Consider the following 22088-nt stretch of genomic DNA (forward strand, 5'->3'; position numbering starts at 1 on the left):
CCCCCTCCCACTTAAAATTATTTGATCATTAATGATGGTTTCTTCTTTGTCCCAATCTTTTTGTTCTGCAAGCGTTTCTCGTTGCTTCTCATAGTTCCAGATCTCCATTTCTAAGAATTGAAACATGAAGCCAAAAGAACTTCTCCCTTCTTGTGCATCGTCTTTCCATTTTTTGAGTTCCATTTTCAGTTCTTCTAAGAGTGATACCATTTTAAAAACTTTTAAACAACCACCCAGTTAATTTTAGTCATCTAGACACAAAAACCAAAAATCACAAAGTAATCCAAATAATCCAAGGCTGTTTCTACTTGCTTCTTTTTTCCATTTTCTCTTCCTGGGGTTCTATTATTTTGTTACTAAGTTTCCGTTAAAATGTATCTTTGAGGAATCTTGTTAAAATTTCACTGTAAGTTCCTTTTAATTACAGTTCCATTCCTTAATTCCAGGCAGTCTCCTCCATTTTTCCAGATCCTGCACTTCTATTCTTTCTTTTTTCCTCCTTTCCAGCTTTAAAAAACTTTTAAATGTCCAGAAATCTTTATTATCCCTTTGACTTTTATTTTCAGCTTAGATGCCTATTAATGTCAAAGTGGATTTTTTTTTTTTCAGTTTCTTGCTTAAGTCTCTTAGCTGTCAGTATAAGGAAGGGAAGAAAAAAAACCTAATCCTTTCCCTTCTCTGTCTCCTTTGCAGCTTCAAAAACTTCTTTGAGAACAATGTTGTTAAGTTTAAATTCCAGGGTACCTTATTTGTTGCTTTTGCTGTTTGACCCGGTCAACCAAAACTTTTTCTTCTTATCTTCCTCCTGCACATTCTTTTCTGGTCGAGTTCTTCTTTGTGGTGGCCATTTCTGACCACCACTGCAACTGCCTTCAGGAAAGGGAGTAATGGCCAGCTGGGGAGGAGAGATGCGGCTCTCCTCAACCCTGCTGGCAGTCTCCCCCCTCTTCACCACCTCTAAGGGGTGGCTTAGCCCCGAAACCAGCTGGCTCGAGGCCCTCCAGCGGCGAGCACGGATCGAAGCCTCTGAGAGACGAGGTTTTAGTCTGTCGCCGAAGACGCTCAAACCGGAAGACTCAAGACCATCTTTAACTTTTCTGTTTTTCTTTATTTAGTTTTCAAGCACTTCTGAACTTGAATGAACTTTATTTTGCTGCAAAATAAATATTAGCTGCACAACATAAAGAAATTCAAAAACACATTAGTTTGTTGATATTTTAGAATTAATATTTACATCTACAATGAAGCATTTTGAGTTCCTTTTAATGATACACAACTTCATAATTTTGTTTTTAGAATCATTACTATATTCCCACATAGTTTTATCTATATCAAATAGTGAAATAAATGTCCATATGGGCAATATCTTAGGCCAGTCACTTTTTCTCAGCCCTAGGAAGAAGTAATGACAAGTCAACTTGGCAAAACCTTGCCAAAAAAAACTGCAGTGACTTGTCCAAGCAGTCTCCAAGAATCAGACACAATTGAATAGAAGGTAGAAAAAAGGTAAAATCTCAAAAAAAAATTCTCATGATCATAACTACACATGTGCAATAATAATATGACTGAAGAATACATCAGGCATACTAGCTATAACTATAAATATGGAGGCATAGTACATGTGACTCTTCCCGCATAATTCTCATTTTCGAATGCAGAAAAGCTTCCTTTAGAAAAAAAATGCATACAAGAGTATACAAATGTAAACTACATGAAAATGCATTTAACAAAGCCAAAACAATGTACTGGAAAATGATACATTGGGAAAAGAACAAATATACAAAAATGTTGATTCACTGAAATTTTGTGAGATGTTTTGAGATTAAGAATTTCAGACAATTTCCCAACCACAACCAAAAAAATGATGATTAAACAACAGCAACATTTGCCTTCACTGTTATGTTTTCAGAACTACAAGATGAACTTCCCATTCTAGAAGTAAATTGTTGGGTGGGGAACATCTCTTCTTTTGAGTAAACACCATATTTATTACAGTTATTACATTGGTTTACTCTGTTAGCTGCATCAAATAATATTCTAATCCATTCAAGAAAACTTTAATATATTCTTTAGTACATGACTATAAAAGAGCAAGAAATTACAGAGAACTTGGGCGCAATTTGCTAGGGACAGAACATAGATAGGTTTCTGTACTAGATGTTCTTTGCATTAGATCCCGCAGAATCCAGCACTTTGTTGAAACTGTACCCTCATTGTATAGGCATCACTGTGCACAAACAAGGACCAGGGCTACAATTACAAACTTGTCTGCCATCTTGTAGATTTTCTCTCCCCCCTCCATATACTCCTGGTTCCAGCCTCAATGGACAAAGTATATAAAGCACACACACACACACACACACACACAAATAATCCACAGGGTATACATTATGTCATGTTATTCAACTATTCATTTGCCAATGAGAAATGTTTTGAAGAACTAAACTACTTCCTGTAAAAATAAAATATCCCACCATTGTTATTCTGTCTGTGGAAGATATAATATATTGCAATAAATGTTTTTGATTCTTTCATAAATATCCTTAAAGCATTTTTAACATATATAGCTATAAACAGGCAGACTGTTTGAAAGTTAAATGGAAATTCTCTACATTCTTTATGTGCTTGTGTGTGATGTTTAACACAACCATATTGTTTTGTTGAAATGCTGAAAATATTTGCAATGTATTGAAATAAAGAATTTCATTCACACTATTGTTACCTTGTTTCCTTATTTTGGTTTCTGGTTTTCATATGCACCATTCTTAATTTAGTTACTGAATCATTAAGATTATTATTTTGGTGCAGGTAAGAAATCATCATAGTTTTAATGATCTTATAAATAGGTAGACTCATTTCACATCTGGAAATTTTATACTGCCATGTTTGAAAGACATTCTCAGTCCAAAATGAAGAAAGGAATCTGAAAGGAGGCTGACATGCTAACATTTAGATAAATGATTTTTTTGTTAATTTTAGAAAGTATACATTCCAAGGCAATTTAGGCTTTCAATGTTTGTTGATACTGCTTTTTTAATGTGACAACGGTGACATACATTTCCACAACAGATGGATTAATATCATTTTTAAAAAATTACTTCACCTAGACAGGTGTTTCCTGTATATGTTTGACATAAAATTAAACATAGCTCCAGATGTTCCATACAGCATAGCTGGCTAATTTTATTAGAACATTTAATCATAGATCAACCATCTAATAGAATATCAGACTATGTGAAGTGGATGTTTAACAGAACTTCCTAATGAATGCAGCTATATATGGAGTCTTTGCAGAGTTTTGATTGTGGCTCTCCCATGGTATTCATGCTAGAGTTGGTGGATTCAGATTGTGACCCTGAATATATGTTTATGTCAAAGCAATTTCACAGAGCATAGGAACTTTCAAGTGAAAATATTAAAACTTGTCAAAAAGTTCCAGATGCTCATCCTAAGTCCCACTGTCAGTTTGAGCTAAAACTGTGGAGGATCCTACCCTGGTCCCCTTAGGGGATAAAAGGAGGCTAGGCTTGAGTGTTTAGTATCATCCTGCCAGTCTGGAGCAGCTGATGTTCACAGCTGATTGCTTTGCTTTTATTATTTGCAGCTACAGGCAGCTGCAGAAAGTTCTGCTATGGCGGACTTAAACATCATTACATGCCTGGTTATTCTTCTTCCTCTAAGATTAGCTATAGATTTCCCATTAATTATTACATCAGGTTTATTCATCATTAATAAAATAGATTTGGTTTTGCTGTCATGGATTCTTTCAACTTAATGAAAACAAATGAAGAAATCTCACCCACCCACCCCTTTATTATACCTTTATTATATTTTCCATTGTGCCCTCTTGGTCATCCAGGGGTTGCAATGGCTGTATTTGTGTTATGTTTTTGATTTTTTTTCCCTTTGAAATATTAGAACATCTTAGGTGCTCTAATAAAAACTTGAAGCCTTGCTATGATGGATGCTTTTTGTTGGCTTGTCACCCCATTGTATAGAAGTTTGTTTTAATGAGTTTCTTTAATGAATATTTTATATTGATACTTGGATGAATGGCATATGGTAAATGCAGGGTAAATTACAGCTCTTTAAATAAATATTTTTCATAAATGATTTATTTTTGTGATGCCTGTATTGTTTAGACATCATGTCAGATTTACTTGAACACTTATTTGGGAGTTGAAAAAAGTAAAAGACTTTTAATTATTTACTAGCTTCCAATACATCCATGTAATTTATGGGAAATCAACATAAATTATATAAATTGCAAATTTATAAGAACATATTTTGCTATCCTGCTAAAATAATAAAAATAATTTGGGGTACTTATGGTAAGCACGTTCATTTATTAAAAAAGCAAAGTCATTGCATAAGATTTTAAGAGAGAAGGGAAGAAATCCATGTTGTTTGGAAAAACCTTGATCTGTAAATTGAGCGCTTATAACTATATTTCAATTTATGTAAATTTATTCCTGAATTTAAATGTATATAGTTTGCAATTGGATTAAATTGGCATGAATTCCATATTCTAGCTCATTCTCACTTGACTGTATGCTGCTCAAATTCTCCCAAGCTGATGAATTATTACCAAGACTTTCAGATGAAAGTGCAATGTGCCTCTGTTGTTAAAAGTATTATATTTGAGATGATCCATCATGATATAAATGCTTTGTATTCTCTGTTTTATACTTGCATGTCATTACTTGATGGATGGACACTGCTCAGTAGTGGTGTAGCTGTGTCTTGATTTGGGGAATCTTCCTCTTTAAAGTATCTTTTAACAATGAGAAAAAAGAAAGAGAAAGATATTACAAATAAGACCTATAGTCAATCTGAAAGCCCAATCCTATTTCATCAGTCATCTACCATGGTGAGGAAGATCTCATTAGCCAAGATTGTTGCTTCATTTCTCCTCTTTTCTTTTCTGAATTCCCATTTATCCTTAGGATTGAAACTAGGATAATTTATCTATATAGACAACTAAACAAATGAAAAAAATGCATGACTGTACTACATGACTCTGCCATCATAAGATACAAGCACATTAGCCAACCCAATTTTAAATATTTTGGGAAATAAACATTAAGAATGTACAACAACAAATGCCTAACAGATGGCCATTTCCAGTGAAGGGGAATCCACACCTCTAAAGGCAATCTGTTCTATTGCTAAATAGCTCTTGTTAGAAAAATAATATGATTTTAACTGAAATATAAATTATTCTAATTTTGAACCAATTTTGTTTTGTCTTTGGAATAACACTGAAGTCCATCTTGTCTTATGTAGAACACCTTCATATACTTGAAGACTATTATGTCTCCTTACAGTGTTCTCTTTCACTGGCTAAATATATGTAACACTGACAATCATTCTTCTCTCCTCCCTCCCTCCCTCCTTCCTTCCCTCCCTCCTTCCTCCCTTTCTTCCTTCCTTTTTTCTTTTTGGATAGCATATATATGTGTGTGTGTGTGTGTGTGTGTGTGTGTGTGTGTATAGGTCTTGGCATGTTCGGGTCTTGCCAAGATGCTCTCAATCTTACATGGGAAAAGACCCGAACACGCCAAGACCTGCATACCTGTACCCATGAAAATCTATGAATGTATGTATGTATGTATGTATGTATGTATGTATGTATGTATGTGTATATGTATATATAATTTTCAAATTGTACTGAGCACCTTCTGCCTGTGGGATCCAATCTCATTCTTTTGTAAACTTAGTGAAATTGGTATCCTAAAATAAGAGTGAATATCAAAGTAAGATTTAATTTCTCTTTCAACAGTATCTTAAGTCCTAAAATGACATGCTCATAACTTCCCAGGTTCCCATGACTTACCTCTTCAACCAACTTTATTACAATCAAATCTAGGACAGCTAATTTCCTTGTTTATTATTCAACCTTGTGGAAAAATGAAAGAACAACTAAAAAAAGCAGAGGAATTAGCAACATCTTGCAACCTTGGCCAAGTTAGTTTTTCAACTGAAGTCTCAGAAGTTAAATTGCCACAATATTTAATGTTTCATTTCTGAAAGTTGTATAATCTACTACTGGAGAACCAGTTTATGGTGTACTCACACAATATGATTAAGATTAATCTTCTTGTATTTTTACAAACTGCTCTAAATTACCTAATACCCCTCATACCCACTTCACATGTAATCTCACTTTGTTCCTTTTGTTTTCAAATTTATTTTTTTTAAATACATTGTGCCCTTTTATTCCTTGCAACCCACCCATGAATTTTACCCTACCACATTTCACTATACTAAATAATATTCACCTTTCTATACTAAGTCCTTGTTCCTTGTTCTACAGGCTTTTCTGCTATGTAGAAAACATTAAAAATTGTGGTTCATATAATGTGACTTATTGCTTTCTTTATTTATATGCTCATATGGTTGCCTTCCCATCTTGTGGAACATTTCTAACTTCAATATATTTTCTAATATAATGATGTCCTGGAATTTATTCCAGTGTTCCCAAAAGAACTCTTTTTCACAGGCTTGGTCCCAGCCTGCTTCTACTTTCTCAGTACTGTTGTCTTTCTCCAAGCACCATATGTGGCTAATCCAAGAATTCTTCATCTTTCTTGAGATGCTGGAGGGCAGACTGTTTCATCTCTAGTCCTGACCTCCTTTCTTCCAGGAGGTCAGTCATCCTGCAGTTGCAACATGGGTAGCTATTATCATCTTTAGGGAAGAAAACAAATATAGCACATCCTCTGCAGTTGATGAAAGCAGTTTTATCACTGTGTTCCTTAGTGAACAGAAGAAAAAAGGAAGCCTTCCCCTTCAACTTCTCCACGGGTTTCCTCTCCATTTTTACTTACTTGTTGGGGCCCTGAAAGATAATAAATAACAAATATAAAAATACTAAATCATAGATGGGGAAACTACAAACCAATTCTAGGTAGTTGATATAATGGAGGCATATAGATGCAACTGCCTTCTGAAAGCACGTGAACTATATGTTTATCTTTTTGTTTGGCATGAGAAAAATCAATGTATATATAAGCACTGCGTGGGACTTTTTCCGCATTTTGAATCTTGTTCTCTTTCATAAAAATTATCCAACTAAATAACACCATAGTATAGCATGGTTTATTTACACAATTTAAACCAAGGACCTAATCACAATCATAGAGTATACTTTTCATATTTCCTGAATAAGCTTGGTTTTCAAGAGAATGATGGTTTACTAGTTTTATTTAAGTTCTTTCCATTTTCCCAGAATTCCTCAGATATTTTATGTAAAGATGTGGGGAAACTGGTCCAAAAACAAACTCTGTTTCAGAGAGGCATGAAATAGTATTCCCCTTGTAGGTTGGCAACATCTGTCAAGCAGGGTCCTTGCAAGAAAACTTTGCTATCAGTTTTCTTCTTCAGAAGGAGGCTAGAACAGATCAACTACAGTATTTTTAATTTGATTGTATCTGAAAGGGAAAGCTTATTAGATAGGGTAGAACTGATCAAAACTGTGAGGGAAAGTACTTATGTAATCCTGGAATTCTTAATTCTTGGTATTAAAGAAAAAGAAAGCTGACTATAATCAAATACCTTGGACTTTGTTTTTTAAAAAGCAGATTTTGCACAAAGCTAGCAAAGATACAGCAGGGCAAGAGGTGCACTGAAAGAAGTCCAAAGCAATTAGGAGTTCTACAAGATTTAAATTTGTATTTTAAAAAAATTCCTATAATGAAACTAACATCACTCCTGTTTCTAAAAAGTTTAGTGCAACTCCGAAAATCAGAAACGGTGCTAAAATAGACTACATTCAAGCAATTGAGATTTATAACTATAGTGTTAAGAAAATTAAAATTCAGAATGAATGGAAGTTAAGGAAAAAGAAAACATACTAAAAAGAACTTTTTCATATTTGTTAAAATTAAAGAGAAAAATAGTGAAAAAATGTACAGGTAGTCTTCACCTTACACCATTTTGTTTAGTGACCGTTCGAAGTTACAAGATTACTGAAAAAAGGGAATTATGACTGTTTTTCCTACCTCTTATGACTGTTGCAGGATCCCCATCATCACATGATTAAAATTCAGATGCTTGGCACCTGGTTCATATTTATGAGGGTTGCAGTGTCCCAGGTTCACGTGATCTGCTTCTGACAAGCAAAGTCAATAGGGAAACTAGATTCACTTAGCAACCATGTTACTAATTTTACAACTGATGTGCTTCACTTAACAACTGTGGCAAGAATGCTTATAAAAATGGAGCAAAGGTCACTTAACTAATGTTTCACTTAGCAACCAAAGTAGGCTCAGTTGTGGTTGTAGGTCGATGACTACAACCAGGTCTTTAGTGACAATAACAAAAGAGGAGAGAGGAGCCCAAGTGAAAAGCAAGACAGGGAAATGAGAAAAGCAATTTGTACCATTGTGATGCACTTCTTCCTCATTGGAATGTGTATTGTGACAATATACACTTGTAAAAAAGTGGTAGAACTTGTGTTAGCGAGATACTGCTTTTCTCATTTTATAAAAGTTTCACAAGCTCCAGGTACCTTTCATAACCAGTCACAATGACAAATTTGTTTTCTCTGAAAAGACAAAACAGTATATGCTCCTCCAAGTACTTCTGAGCAGCTGATAGAAGAATGTGATTCCAGCTCAAATTTGATAGAAATGTAGTCGGGAAATATGCACTGACATTGAATGAGTTCAATTATCTTGGCCTGATGATTCCTAGGGTACTGACACAAGTTACTCATGGCCTGGCCTTTATAGTATCTTTGAGAAAAACTGGAGTACAATAAAGTGCCAAATGACTAGAGGAGGCAAATATATTTCTCTAATTCAAAAAGAAGGGGAAAAATATTCACAAAACTACATTTTTCTGATATACATTTTTAGAAAGATTCTAAGACAGTTCATAACAGTTTATAAGCCTTATGGAAACAATGCATTTTCACAAAAATAAATCTTGTCCGACTTATCTGATTTAATTTCTTGAAAATGTAGCTTCCTTAGTATATTACCCCTAAAAGGACCTAATGGGAAAGACTATAGTGATGAACCCATTAAGGAAAACTTCTTCAACACGTTCTTCAGTTCAGTATTTGTAAACAGTAATGGCTCATGCCCCACATTTCCTAATCATACGGCAACTAACTGCAATGATCTACAAATTGACTTTACTGAAGATAATGTAGAAAATGTACTACATCACCTAAAACTGTCCTTATCTATTGGACCTGATGGCTTATGTGCATATTTCTTTAAAAAGCTCTCCACTACCATAGCAGAACCCCTAAGCATAATATATAAGATATCATTCAGAACCAACTCCTTACCAAACCTATGGTCTTTAGCAACAGTCATCCTATCTTTCAACCTGCCTGGTTGAAAACTACAGACCAAAATCTTTGTGTTGTGTCACGTGCAAAGTTATGGAATCAATTATTAATCAATGCATTACCTTCCATGTAGAGTCAAACAACTTACTCTCCAATAAACAATTTGGTTTCAGAAAAAAATTGTCCTGCAATTTGAAACTTCTACACTGCAAAAACATATGGACTGCACTACTTGACCAGGGCAAAGCAATAGATGTAATTTACATAGACTTCTGCAAAGTCTTTGACTCAGTGGTACATGATAAACTACTATTAAAATTAAATTCTTTAAATTTATTTAATAAAGTATTTTTATTTAAAAAAATTAAATTCTTACAGCATTTCTGGATCCCTTCACAAGTGGATTACTGCCTTCCTGTCAAACAGGCAACAAATAGTAAAAATAGGAAACACCTTATCAAACCCTGCACCAGTTAACAGCGGTGTCCCCCAAGGGAGCGTTTTAGGACCCATACTCTTTACATTCTATATAAATGACCTTTGTGATCACCTTATAAGCAACTGCCTCCTCTTCACTGATGACATAAAATTATTCAACACCACCGACAATGCTACTGTCCTTCAAAATGACCTTGATTATGTGTCTGAATGATCTAACAGCTGGCAACTCCAAATCATGACCAACAAATGCTCCGTCCTACAAATTGGTAAAAAAAAACAATACACCAATTACAAACTAGGCAGATATGACCATGTTTTTTTTAAAAAAAAAATTTATTGGTTTTTAAAAACAAACATAGACAAACAAAATATAAAAACATCAAGCCATCTTCCATATGTATACATACAGTGTGCTGGTTGGTTTACATTGTTTTGTGCTTCCATTTCAGCAGATATGACCTTGTTGATGACCCTCACTCTGTCAAGGACCTTGGAATTCTCATATTGAATTATCTAAGCACCAAAGCTCACTGCAACAGAATTGCCAAAAAGGTTTTAAGAGTTGTTAATCTAATTTTATGAAACTTCTCCTCTGATAATAATGATTTGCAAACTAGGGCATTCAAAACCTTTGCCAGACCAATACTGGAATACATCTCTGTTGTCAGGAATCTGCCCTATATATCAGACATAAATACAATTGAGCAAGTCCAGAAGTATTTTATCAGAAGAGTACTACTTTCCTCTGTTCACAACAGAATCCCCTACACCACCAGACTTGAGATTCTAGGCTTAGACAACCTTGAACTATGCCAGCTAAGATTGGACTTAAGGATAGTACATAAAATCATATGTTACAATGTCTTACCAGTTAATGAATATTTCAGCTTTAACCACAACAACACCAGAGCACACAACAGATTTAAACTTAATGTAAACCACTCCAAACTTGTTTGCAAGAAGTACGATTTCCACAACAGAGTGGTCAATGTCTGGAACTCACTACCTGATTCTGTTGTCATCTGCTCAAACCCCCGCTCCTTTACCCTCAAACTAACCTCTATTGACCTCACCCCATTCCTAAGAGATCTGTAAAGGACATGCACAAGTGCACACTTTTGCTTACCATCCCTATTCTATTGTCCCCAATTAGTTCCTATTTCTTATATTTAAACTTATATTTATTCTTATTTGTATTATATTGTAAGCATTTGACAAAATAAAAATAAAAATATAAATAGATTGTGAGAATACAGTATGCCTATCTTAGCTTCAGAAAGCTAAGTGACAAAGTACCTCCCACATTCTTAGTAGCAAAGTAACCAACCATAGGATACTGTAGATGGTTTATTTATTATGTAGATGCACAAATGGCTTGAGAAAGTATATCATCATCAAGAGTTCACCAATCACCAATTTATGTAATGTGCCATCAAATGTTCCCAAGTTCATTCCTAAATAAAAATATTTAACATTTTCATTAATGACTTGAAATGGGGTAGTACTTACCAAATTTCCAGGTAACACAAAACTGGAGGAAATAGCTCACTTTCCAGAAAATATAAATAACATTAAAAATAGTTGTTTTGTATAGTAGTATTAAACAAAACGATAGTATTAATTGTTTAGAGCAGGGGTGTCAAACTCGATTTAATTGAGGGCTGCATCAGGGTTGTATTTGATCTCTGAAAGATGTGGTGGGTGTGGCCAGGATGGGCATGACCAGCATGATATCACTTGTGTTGGAGGACACCTATGGTGGCCCAAGTGCTCTGCCAGTGAAAATGGGCTTCCAAGCTCTGTTTTTGGCTGCAACAGCCTCCTATAATCCTCTGCCGGTTAAAAAGGAGATCAGGGGGCCACATGCGACCCTTGCAGGTTCCATTTTCAGCTGGGATGACTTCCCGCAACCCCCTGCCAGCAAAAATGGAGCTCGCGAAGACTACATATGACCCAAGCTCCGTTTTTGCTGCAGAGGCACCACAGGCTGGACCTTTGCTATTTCCAGGGCAGCCCTGGAGGCCAGATCTGGTCCCCAGTCCTTGAGTTTGATACCACCGATTTAGTGTAATAGAGGACTAATAAAGAGAACTGCAAGGTTTTTCAGTGAATAAAAATAAATTCAATGCAAGGGTGTAGGATAGGAGAAACCTGCTGATGATAATATTTGCAAAATGATTTTGGAACTGCAGTTGATCCCCAAATGCATATGATTTAGCAGTATCATATTGCTGCTCAAAAAGCCAAATACAACATTAAAAAAAATTCAAACTCATTGGAAATAATAGTTCTATTATATTCTGCATTCCTCATACAACTTCTCTGAGTACTTTCACTTCTGAGCATTATACTTTAAGAAGTATAGAAGTATAGAAGAAAAAAAAAAAGGAAAAAAGGACAATAATAAGCATAAGGGAACTAGAAAGTTTTGAATTCAAACTAAGTCTGAAGAAATAATGAGCAAATTCATCAAAAATATATTATGGATCTCAACTTCCTTGCATAAGAGCATTCCAATTCTCCTATCTAACTATATTCTGTATATTTTATCTGTTAATTATTGTGTTTCCTCAAAAATAAGACCCTGTCTTACTTTTTTTTTTTTTGCCACCAAAAAAAGGCACCAGGTCCTATTTTTGGCAGAAGTCATCCACTGACTAACTTCACTTGTGTGTGTTGCCCCTAGCTTCCTTTTCGCTGTCAGAGGTTTTCAGGAACTTCTTCTGCAGCCGGCAAGGCTTTCCTGGGGGCCTCTGCAGCCAATAACAGAGCTCCAGATTGATCTGGGGCTCTGTTATCAGCTACATAGGCTTTTAGGAAAGCCTTGCTGGCTGCAGAAGAAATGGGCTGGCAAGGCAGATGTTGGGATGTGCGAGGCCTGGCTCACTTTGTGCTTTAGATTTAATTGAAAGGTCCAAAGTTGAAATTGTACAGGTCCAAAGTTAAGTAGTAGGCAGCTCCACCCAACCCCTATCCCCACCCTAGCTTAATTTTTACCCAGGCAATCTGGAGTGGGTGGAATCTTAAATTAGGGATTATTTTGGGCAGGGTAGGGTTTATATTGGGTGCATGTGTAAAAATAAAGCTAGTAAAAATCAGGGTAGATTGTATTTTCAGGGAAACAGGTATAATATTAGTTGCATCAAAGTATCTCCATAGAATAGTAATATCCAACAAGGATTTTGTAGGATAAATAAAATAAAATAGATTATAATAGCTGTGCATGTTAAATTTCAAATGAAACATTTAATAAATGCTTTAAATGTTTCCATAAACTGATAAACAATGTTCTTTTTCCAAAGACCTAATTTAAAGTTAAATGTTTCTTCTAACCACAGTAACTTTCATTGAAATGTAAGACATTTTCAATTAAATTTGTTTATAGTTGATTGCATGCTAAAAAATTTTTTTAAAAGACAAGCTTTTTTGTTTAGGAATTTGGAAATGGAATTTAAAAAACAACAACAGTGAATTCTAAATCATATTTATTTCCATTGTTACTCCTGCGGTATTGTAAACTGTCTCCCAGAGGTTTACAATAAAAACAGAAAGTTGGCATTACACCAGAGATATTAAAAATCAAAATTAAAAGCACCAGCAGTTTAAACCTTCTTTAAAAGTGAATGGTTTTGAGGTATTTTAAAAAGTTTATAAAGAGATTAATCTGCTATGTTAAGTAGAGGATCAGATGGTTACAGAAAGCTCTGAGTCAGTACTACAGCACTCTACAAACATACACACACACCAGCATTTGGAGTTCAGTTCACCAATTGAAGGGGTATCCTGTACATTGCACATTATTTTTTAAAAAAAACTTTGAAATATCCAAAATCTAAGCAATATAAGAGCTTTCATCTTAACAACCAGCACTTTATATTTATTTTGAATACAAGCTAGTAATCAGTGTAATGTTATCAGCACATGGTCTTTTTGAGTTATTTCAGAGATCAATGTGGCTTCTCAGTAACTAATCAGCTACACGCAATAACTAAGATTTGCCAAGTTTTTAATTAGCTAGACTCAGTCCATTTAATCAGAATCATTTTGCTTTTTATTCACTGCTAGTGATTGTATCTTAGGTGTGTTTAAAAATGTCCTTTGATGTTAAAGATTGAATTTTCATCTTTTGACAAAAACAGGGCAAAGTTTGATTTGAAGCAGTAAAATGAAACTAAGGGTGGGTCTATCTGGAAGGAGAGACTATGAGAAACTTTTGCCAGTAATAATGTGCAAGTATATTCCTATGTCTTAAGGTTTTGCTGCATATGTATATTTGCAATTCTCCTGAGAAAAATTTAAATCCTGATTCTGCTTGCTTTTTGTCCAACTCTATCCACTTTTGGAATGAAATTATAAGATAATGGAGTCCTCAAAAATCACCCAATAGTTTCCATTCTGAAAGACAAGGTTCTCTAGGATCTCTGTGGCAGCATTTTTTCTCATCTATCAAAACCTGTTTTTACCTCAGGAGCTCCAGTCCATCTCCAGAATATGCTTCTCTGACATTTACTATGTATTGCAGAAATCTTTTCTTCTTATCTATCATGATACGAAGTGCCAGCAAGAGCACCTTGTGCTTTAGATTTAATTGAAAGGTCCAAAGTTGAAATTGTACAGGTCAGAGATTACAGTCCACACATTTTCTGACCAAGTTTGTTCCAATATTACAATAAGAAGCAAACGGGACATAGGTTTACTCTTCAAACTCCATTTTAATATCAAGCCCTCTGCTCACTTAACATGTCACATGTGCATATTCTGAGTTGGCTGCGCTCTTATGTGCAAGGCAGCAACTGAATAGTGTAAAGTATCAGCCTTATCTTAAGACCTATTCAGTGCCCCAGGAGTTCATTTTGCCATTAATGGCAGCTGCTTAGATCTTAGCTTATACTCCCTCTATTTCCAACCCTGTGGTCTCTTTTCTACTTTGCACATTGGTTCAGCAAATCTGCCTGTCATATACAATTCAAGGATTACTCATTCACTGATTCTTAGCCCTGCTTTCTAATTAGGCTGAGGATCATTTCCATGTTTTAATCCACTATAGAAACTTATTGACTGCATGATTGGCTTATATACATATAAACATAAATACACATGAAAAGGGAAGAAGCTGTACATTAGTATATATTTATTTGAGGAACTATATTGTTCCTTTCTATAAAAAAAAGTAAATGACAATTGACTCATGATATAGCTTCATACAGTATATCTAAACAAGTTCAGTAGTTTAACTCCATCCACAACTGAATCATCAACAATAATCAATTAGTATTTCATGTAAATTGAAATTCAGATTTATGAATGGGTTCTAGCTTTACAGATATATAACTTACAACAATCTAGGATAACTTTTATCAACTGAATATTCTTTCAATGTGGATATCTGAAAAAGGCGGCAGTTACCAAAAAAGTCAAGATAATAGTTATAACCACATGAGTAAACACCTACTCTTTTTTAACATGTGTCATACATTGTACATAAAAGGGTGAGGCTTTTATTGCATAGTTATAGCTACCACCTTAATTTTTTTAACTCCTCCCAGATTTTGCATTCAATTCCAAATATTTATTTGTCAAACTACTGTAAAACATGCAGTATAGATCTTCCCTATAGCTTTCTTTTTTTAAAAAAAAAAAAAAGAATTTTGAAATATAAAGAAAAGCGGTTCACAGCTCTTTAAAAATATAGCTTCTATGTGCTTAAAGGACAAGCATTTGCTAATAATAATGGGCAGGAAATTGAAGGTTCCCCTTCATACTGTAGTTTTTGGATATACTTACAATAATACTCTGTCTTTCTAAGCTGGCAAGAGAATATCTTGCTACTGTCAACAGCTGGGATTTATTCTGTGCCTTAAATTCCAGTGCATATTTCTAAACTGAATATCTGGAAGTTTCACTTTTTTTTCTTTATCCACATATGCTGTCTGTGGCAGATTGTGTCAATTAAAATGATGCCCTCATTTTGCTAAAATAGTCTAAAGTGGCTACATTTATTATTTCCTTGAGAAAAATCTAGATATACTATTTTTCTTTTTATGCCTGAGCTTGCATGCTATTTGTTGGCAAATGTCTCCTAACATGTTTTCGTCGTGTGGTTCTCATTATTATACCATTATTTATCATTCAAGAGCTTCTTCAGCCATCCAAGCGCAAAATGAAAGATCCATGACAATTAAATAATTGCACTCTGTAGTCTTGAATTATGCACTTTGGCTTTGTCTTTCTTCTTCCTTATAAAACCCTTCTGCTTCTTCGTTTTTAAAATGCTTCTGGGTCCAGCCACTGACTTTGACGCCCCTGGACAGTATTTGAAGAACTCATTTGTTTGAGGGGGTTTTAATCTGAAGACACTGAAAAGTTATACCCGCTGTGATGTCGTCAATCACGCCAGGAGGAAAAATAGTGGCATGATTTGTTATCTGTTATTTCCCTTGCTGTGGTGACTGTCTCGCAGTGCCAGATCTGTCCTTAAGGCCATCACTTATAGGACCCACTGTCTGTCAAAACCGCAGCCAACTTTAAGGACTGCTTTTGTTGGAGCAGACAAATGAGTATGACCTTTAACAATAAAATAGGCACCCACTGAGCAAGATGAAACAGCAACTGAAATTAAGAACACCATACAGCCATTTCCCAACCCTTGTGAAAAGTTAAGAGTTGAACTATAACTTAATTATAAGAGTAAATGTGGGCAGATGCTGTCAATAATGAAACAGACTTGGTCAGAAGCATCGATCCGCCATGAGGGCTAAAAACTTGAGTTCATCCAGAAACCATTCTGCAGTGCATTAATTATGAATGGCATTGATGGGCTTCATAAGGAATTGTAGAAAGGATTAAATTATAGCAGTTCAGAGTTTATCAGAGAGTTGAAAGCAAATGGGCACAGATCATTTATGAATATTCAAGATGAGTGACAGAGAAAAAAAATTGATTAGAATACACTCAACCTTTGATTTGCACTAATAGCTACTCTGAAAGATTTTCAGTAAAGGCTTTCTGCTGGGTAGTTGTTGGGTTGTTGATATGCTGTAGTGCTTCAAAACACAGCCTGAGAATTCTGGGCAGTGGATTGCAAAGACAGAACCCTTCCTTGTGGTTTCAGACTCTTGCAAGTGGTCAGTAGAAACAGTGTTACAGAAGGTAAAACACAAATCAATCTTATTGAGCACTTTTCAGGTACTATAATATTCTGCTTGTGGCAATAATGAAATTAACCTATGGATTTTGTTTAAATATTGCAGAGCCATTTGAATATTTAATGAACTATATGGCTCTATAGATATGCAGATTTTTGTGGGTCCTATAAAAATGTAATATTGATCTTAAAATGTAGATCACAAACAATTATAAAACATTGGCAGGAAAACTGTTGGTAATATATATCAGTAAAATAAATATTTTGATCTTCCAGTTTATGTACGTTCATGCACTGTCATGTGTGGATCCATATTCTTCAGTGGATAACAGCAAGAAACAACAATAGCAACAATAGTAACTATCTATATAAAACATAATATACACTGTGAGAAAGTTCTGAATGCTGGGTACTCCCTTCCCAAACATGAATTTAAGTCTAAATGTTAAGAAAATTAAGTTTTACTGCCTTGATTTAAATTATGTTTGAAAATTGAAAAGTTGATATATAGCTGAGAAATATTTTATATCAATGCCTCCTATGCCTTATCTCTATAGTTTCTGGGTTATGTATGGAACCTTGTATGATTGGCTATCCCCATTTTTTAAAAAAAATAGCAGGTCATTTTTAGGTCCCTTTCATGTCTATGATTTTACAAACTATAATGGCAATTCACTCTATCTGTCCCATTAGAGGTTGAAGGGACAATTTTATGGTTCTCCTGAATTTTCTAAATTACAAGTTCCAAAATGCCCCATTTGAAATCTGCTGAGAATTATAGTTCAACATCATTGGGAGAAGTAAAAATATTTTTATGTCTGCCTTAAAAATAATAATGGTCCAAAATATTCAGGGGAGTAAACATTTCTCAAACCATGTTTTTCTGACACTATTGATATTTTTTGAACCAGCCCATCTTGTAGAAAACAAGTCTGATTTGCATGATTTTCTTTAAATCGCCATTTTGTCCAAATAATGGTTATGTCATGAAATGATAACAAAGGAGACTTTGATTAGATTGGAAAATGGCGGTCCAGCTGCCAACAAATTTTCTACTTCTGCCACTGAGAAAAGGAGACATTATGCTACTGTTGGTCTTCTCAGTAGTATTATGTGTGACTTACACTCCTACGCTCCCATCCACGGTACCCTTCCCTGTATCTTTGTATTTTTCCCTGCAGAATTTCAGAATTCATTCCCATATCAAAAGCTCCTTCTCCATATAGCTGTAGTCCAAACCATTGGAACAGTTGCTCCATAAGATTCATTTATATAAACTGTGTCTTCCCAAGTTCTATTAGTTTAAAGGGATGTTGGTTGATCTGAAACATGTATTGGTTTATCAATATAAATTTATTCTGACTCTTTGGATGGAATGTTGTAATTTGCTGGCATATGTCTTTTTGACAGAGGAATGGATTCTTAACACATTCATTCCCTTTTTCTCTACTCCTGAAGAAAGAAGTCATTTGTGATCAAATCTGGGGCAGATAGCAAAGTACAAGAACGAAGATGATGGCAAATTTCACTGCATGAGTTGAAATGTCTACTCTAAACTTTGGATGTTTAGTATGCTATATGTTTAATATTTACAATCTGCCTATTATTAACACTGTTTTAAAATTCCAAGCATAGCTATTTTACTCTATTCACCAATAAATAATTTATTGATATGCAACAATGTCACTATAACAAGCTTATCATATCTAGTTCAACTATACCTGAATTGAAGAACAGCTATGGTATGTAAAGAAGCTTCAGAAGGCAAAATCTTTTTGGAAATAGCTATAATATTATTCTGTCACTGGAATAAACAATCTTATCTCATATATCTGCTGAAATCAATGAGACACAAATCACTCATGATTAACTGAAATTCCATTTATTTCAATAGGTCTATTATAATTTATGTCTAAGAGAAAGAAAGAAGAAAGAATCCCAAATAAGATATAAGGGAAAAATGAAACAATAAGTCTCCAAAAATCCTCTTGGTTCATCCCATTCAATATCGGTGGTGTGGCCACCTTTCTTAACCTTTTCTATTGTCTAGATCAGTAGTCGCCAACCAGTGGGCTGGGGATCCCTGGTGGTCCACAAGAAAATTTTGGTGGTCCACAGAGATGTGACACCGCCAACGCACCCCCAAGACAATTAATCGAGGCTGCGCAGGAACAAAAGGCTGCACCACCCACATGGCCCATGGGAACACAAGACTTGCGTTGCTTGCATTGAACAACACGAGGTAGTGAGGGGAGGGGGGAAAGGGTGGAGGAGGGGAACTTGCCCCACTCACCCCATGTGCCTCACCTGGCCACTGGGCTGCTTCTTTCCACTTCTTTCTTCTTCTGCTTTTGGTTGCATGCAATGAGACATGAATCTTTGAGACCCTGCAAGGCATCCTGCTCCAAGAGGCTGCACCAGCATGACAAGTCTCACAAAGACTAATTTCTGGCAGAGTTTGTGGGAGGGAAAGAAAGACTTCTGCTGCTTTCCTTGCATGAAGCCAAAAGACTCTCTCTCTCCCTCCCCCCGAGAATGGATCCAGAGACAATATTCTGTGATCCCAAATAAAGAATGATTGATCGATAGGAAAATAGGGTGGGGAATTTTGCTGCAGACTTTTTTGGGGAATTTTCCCAGGATCTCTTGTTTGCGAGGTTTAAAATTATGAGTTTGGTGGTCCCTGAGGTCCAAAAGGTTGGCAACACCTGGTCTAGATAGAAACCAAGAGAATGCAAGAGAACTAGATATATAACCAGAATGATATAATTAATCCTAGGGCCACTCAAAGGAGACAAGAAGCTAATCTCATTAAAAAAAAAAACCCATGTAGAATAGCAAAGCTTTTTTAAAAAATTTGCAAAGCATACTTTTTGCATACGTTTGCAATTTATTTCATATGGACAAAATTCCATACCAAAGTTTGTAAGAATTTTGCTTAATAGGGACATTTTTGTAGGTTGTCTCCTCTAATTTTCAAATTTGGAATGTAATTTTCTCTTTTTAAAATATGTTATAAACGCTTTTCCATAATGTACATACTTTATTTCAGTTTAGGAACAACAGCATCACTAACACATAAGGTCAACTTCTAGTTTCCAGTTATTGTTCTAGCATTAGCACTTAGACTTATATACTGCTTCATAGTGCTTTGCAGCCATCTTCAAGTGATTTACAGAGTCAGCATATTACTCCCAACAATCTGAGTAACCTAGGAAGGATGGAAGACTGAGTTAACTTTGAGCTACTAAGGATCAAACAGCTGGCAGTTGGCAGAGTACTGCATTCTAACCACTGTGCCACCACAGCTCTTTCTGATTCTCCTATGCTCATGTAATGCTCCTTTTCACTATTTTAGGTCTACTAGTGACAACTGAGGCTACCTACCACAACCCAAAGGTATTCTGATGTCCAAAGCAATACAAGTAGTCTTTGACTTATGACCATAATTGAGAATGAAAAATTTGTCATTAAGCAATGTGAGTATTAAGTAAGACATGCATTTGCACTGATTTTATAAGTTTTCTCTCAGTGATCATTAAACAAGAATAAAATTGCAATTTGCAATCTTCTCTGCTGGCTTCCGCATTGACTTTGCTTCCCAGAAGCACCCTGGGAAAGTTGCAAATAACCCTGGGATGTTGTAACCATCATAAAAGTGAACTGGTTGCCAAATGCTCGATTCCAATCCCATCACTGTGGGAACGCTGTGATGGTTGTAAGTGAAGAAAGCAGCTATAACTCACTTTTTTCGGCACTGTCATAACTTCAAATAATATCTAAAGGAATCATCATAAATTGAAGACACCTGTATGACATCAAACATATCTTAAGAAGCTGAATCTTTCTATGTTCAGTTATTACTAATGCAAATTCTTACTGTTGGTCAGAATTGGTTTTATTGAGTGTCCTCAGACTCTGGCTACTTGTGTTGAAATAACGAAAGATACATTACCTGGCATTCTGCTGCACATTCTACTCTTTTTGGTCAGGTGTGCTACGTCACAACAGATGTACAAAAAGAGTGGGGCATGCATTTTGACACTGTGACATTGCTTTCAGCATGCTGCTCCATTTGACAACCCCAGTGGATGCCAGTGCTGAGGGACAAGTAGAGAGACTTTATCTTTTTTCCTTCATTGCTGTAATCTTAAGAAAACTTCCATCTCTACAACTGCTATTCGCCTAGCACAAAAGCTTCCAGTGGCTCTAGTATTTCTGCTCCGGATCATAGGGGCCATAGCAGTTGTTGAAGGGAAAGTGGGGAGTAGATGAGATTCTCATTGGGATGTGATAAAAGAGAAATAGCAGTGATGTTGTTAAAAAAGCTACCAGCATTCTGTAACCGAGTGAAAAGTAAAGACAAGTGTTGTGTCTATAGAACTGGCTGGAGTTCCCAACCAGGTCCGCAGTTCGAGCGGGAGTGCCGACCGCTCCCATTGGCTGATGCCATTTGACAGCCAGCTATAAAAGGAGCTGTCAAACGGCATCAGCTGTTGCTGCCAGCTGATCTGCCGAGTTAGCCTGGCAGACGCGGCAACCCTTTATTCACCAGAATAAAGCACCTTTTAAACGAACGCTCTGGCTCAGCCTCGTATCTCCGCCGCTCTACAACAACAAGCATCTAGTGTTTTCCATTTTAAATATGAAAAATGGAAAAGGAGGTCTGGTTGAGTTCTTACTTGTCCCTGTTCCAGTCTCAATATCTTTTTTCAGAGGTAGCCCAGATTCCCTGTTTAAAATGATGAGTGTCATAAAATAACACAAGGGAATAACTGTACTCCATGCAAAGAAAGCTGGCAACCCTTATAAAAGACAAGGAAAACATGATGAAAGCCCTTCCAGAATTAAAATGTTCTGCTTTTTTTTTAATGGCTTTAAGGTGTAATTGTAATCATACTCTAGAGTGATAATCCGCTCACTTTAGGGTTAACAAGCTTTGACAAAGCACCACAGGGAAGCCTGGTTTGGCCTCACCTACACAGTACCTAGCCTTGGGATGGATAAAAACAGTCTCATTCACTAATGCGACAGCACCAAGTGCCTCCAGGAACACTAAATGTTGAGAGGGAAAACATGAATCTTGACTTTCAGCAGAGGTGGAACTAAGCCATTGTTCACTCCCTTAAAAAAGACATTTGGTGGCCAGTTCAGACTGCCCTGGGGACACCTAAAGCTGCATTAAGTACTTGTGAAAGT

Source organism: Pseudonaja textilis, chromosome 3, assembly GCF_049901715.1.
Source record: "Pseudonaja textilis isolate UNSWEBS1 chromosome 3, rPseTex1.2, whole genome shotgun sequence".
Lineage (NCBI taxonomy): Eukaryota > Metazoa > Chordata > Lepidosauria > Squamata > Elapidae > Pseudonaja > Pseudonaja textilis.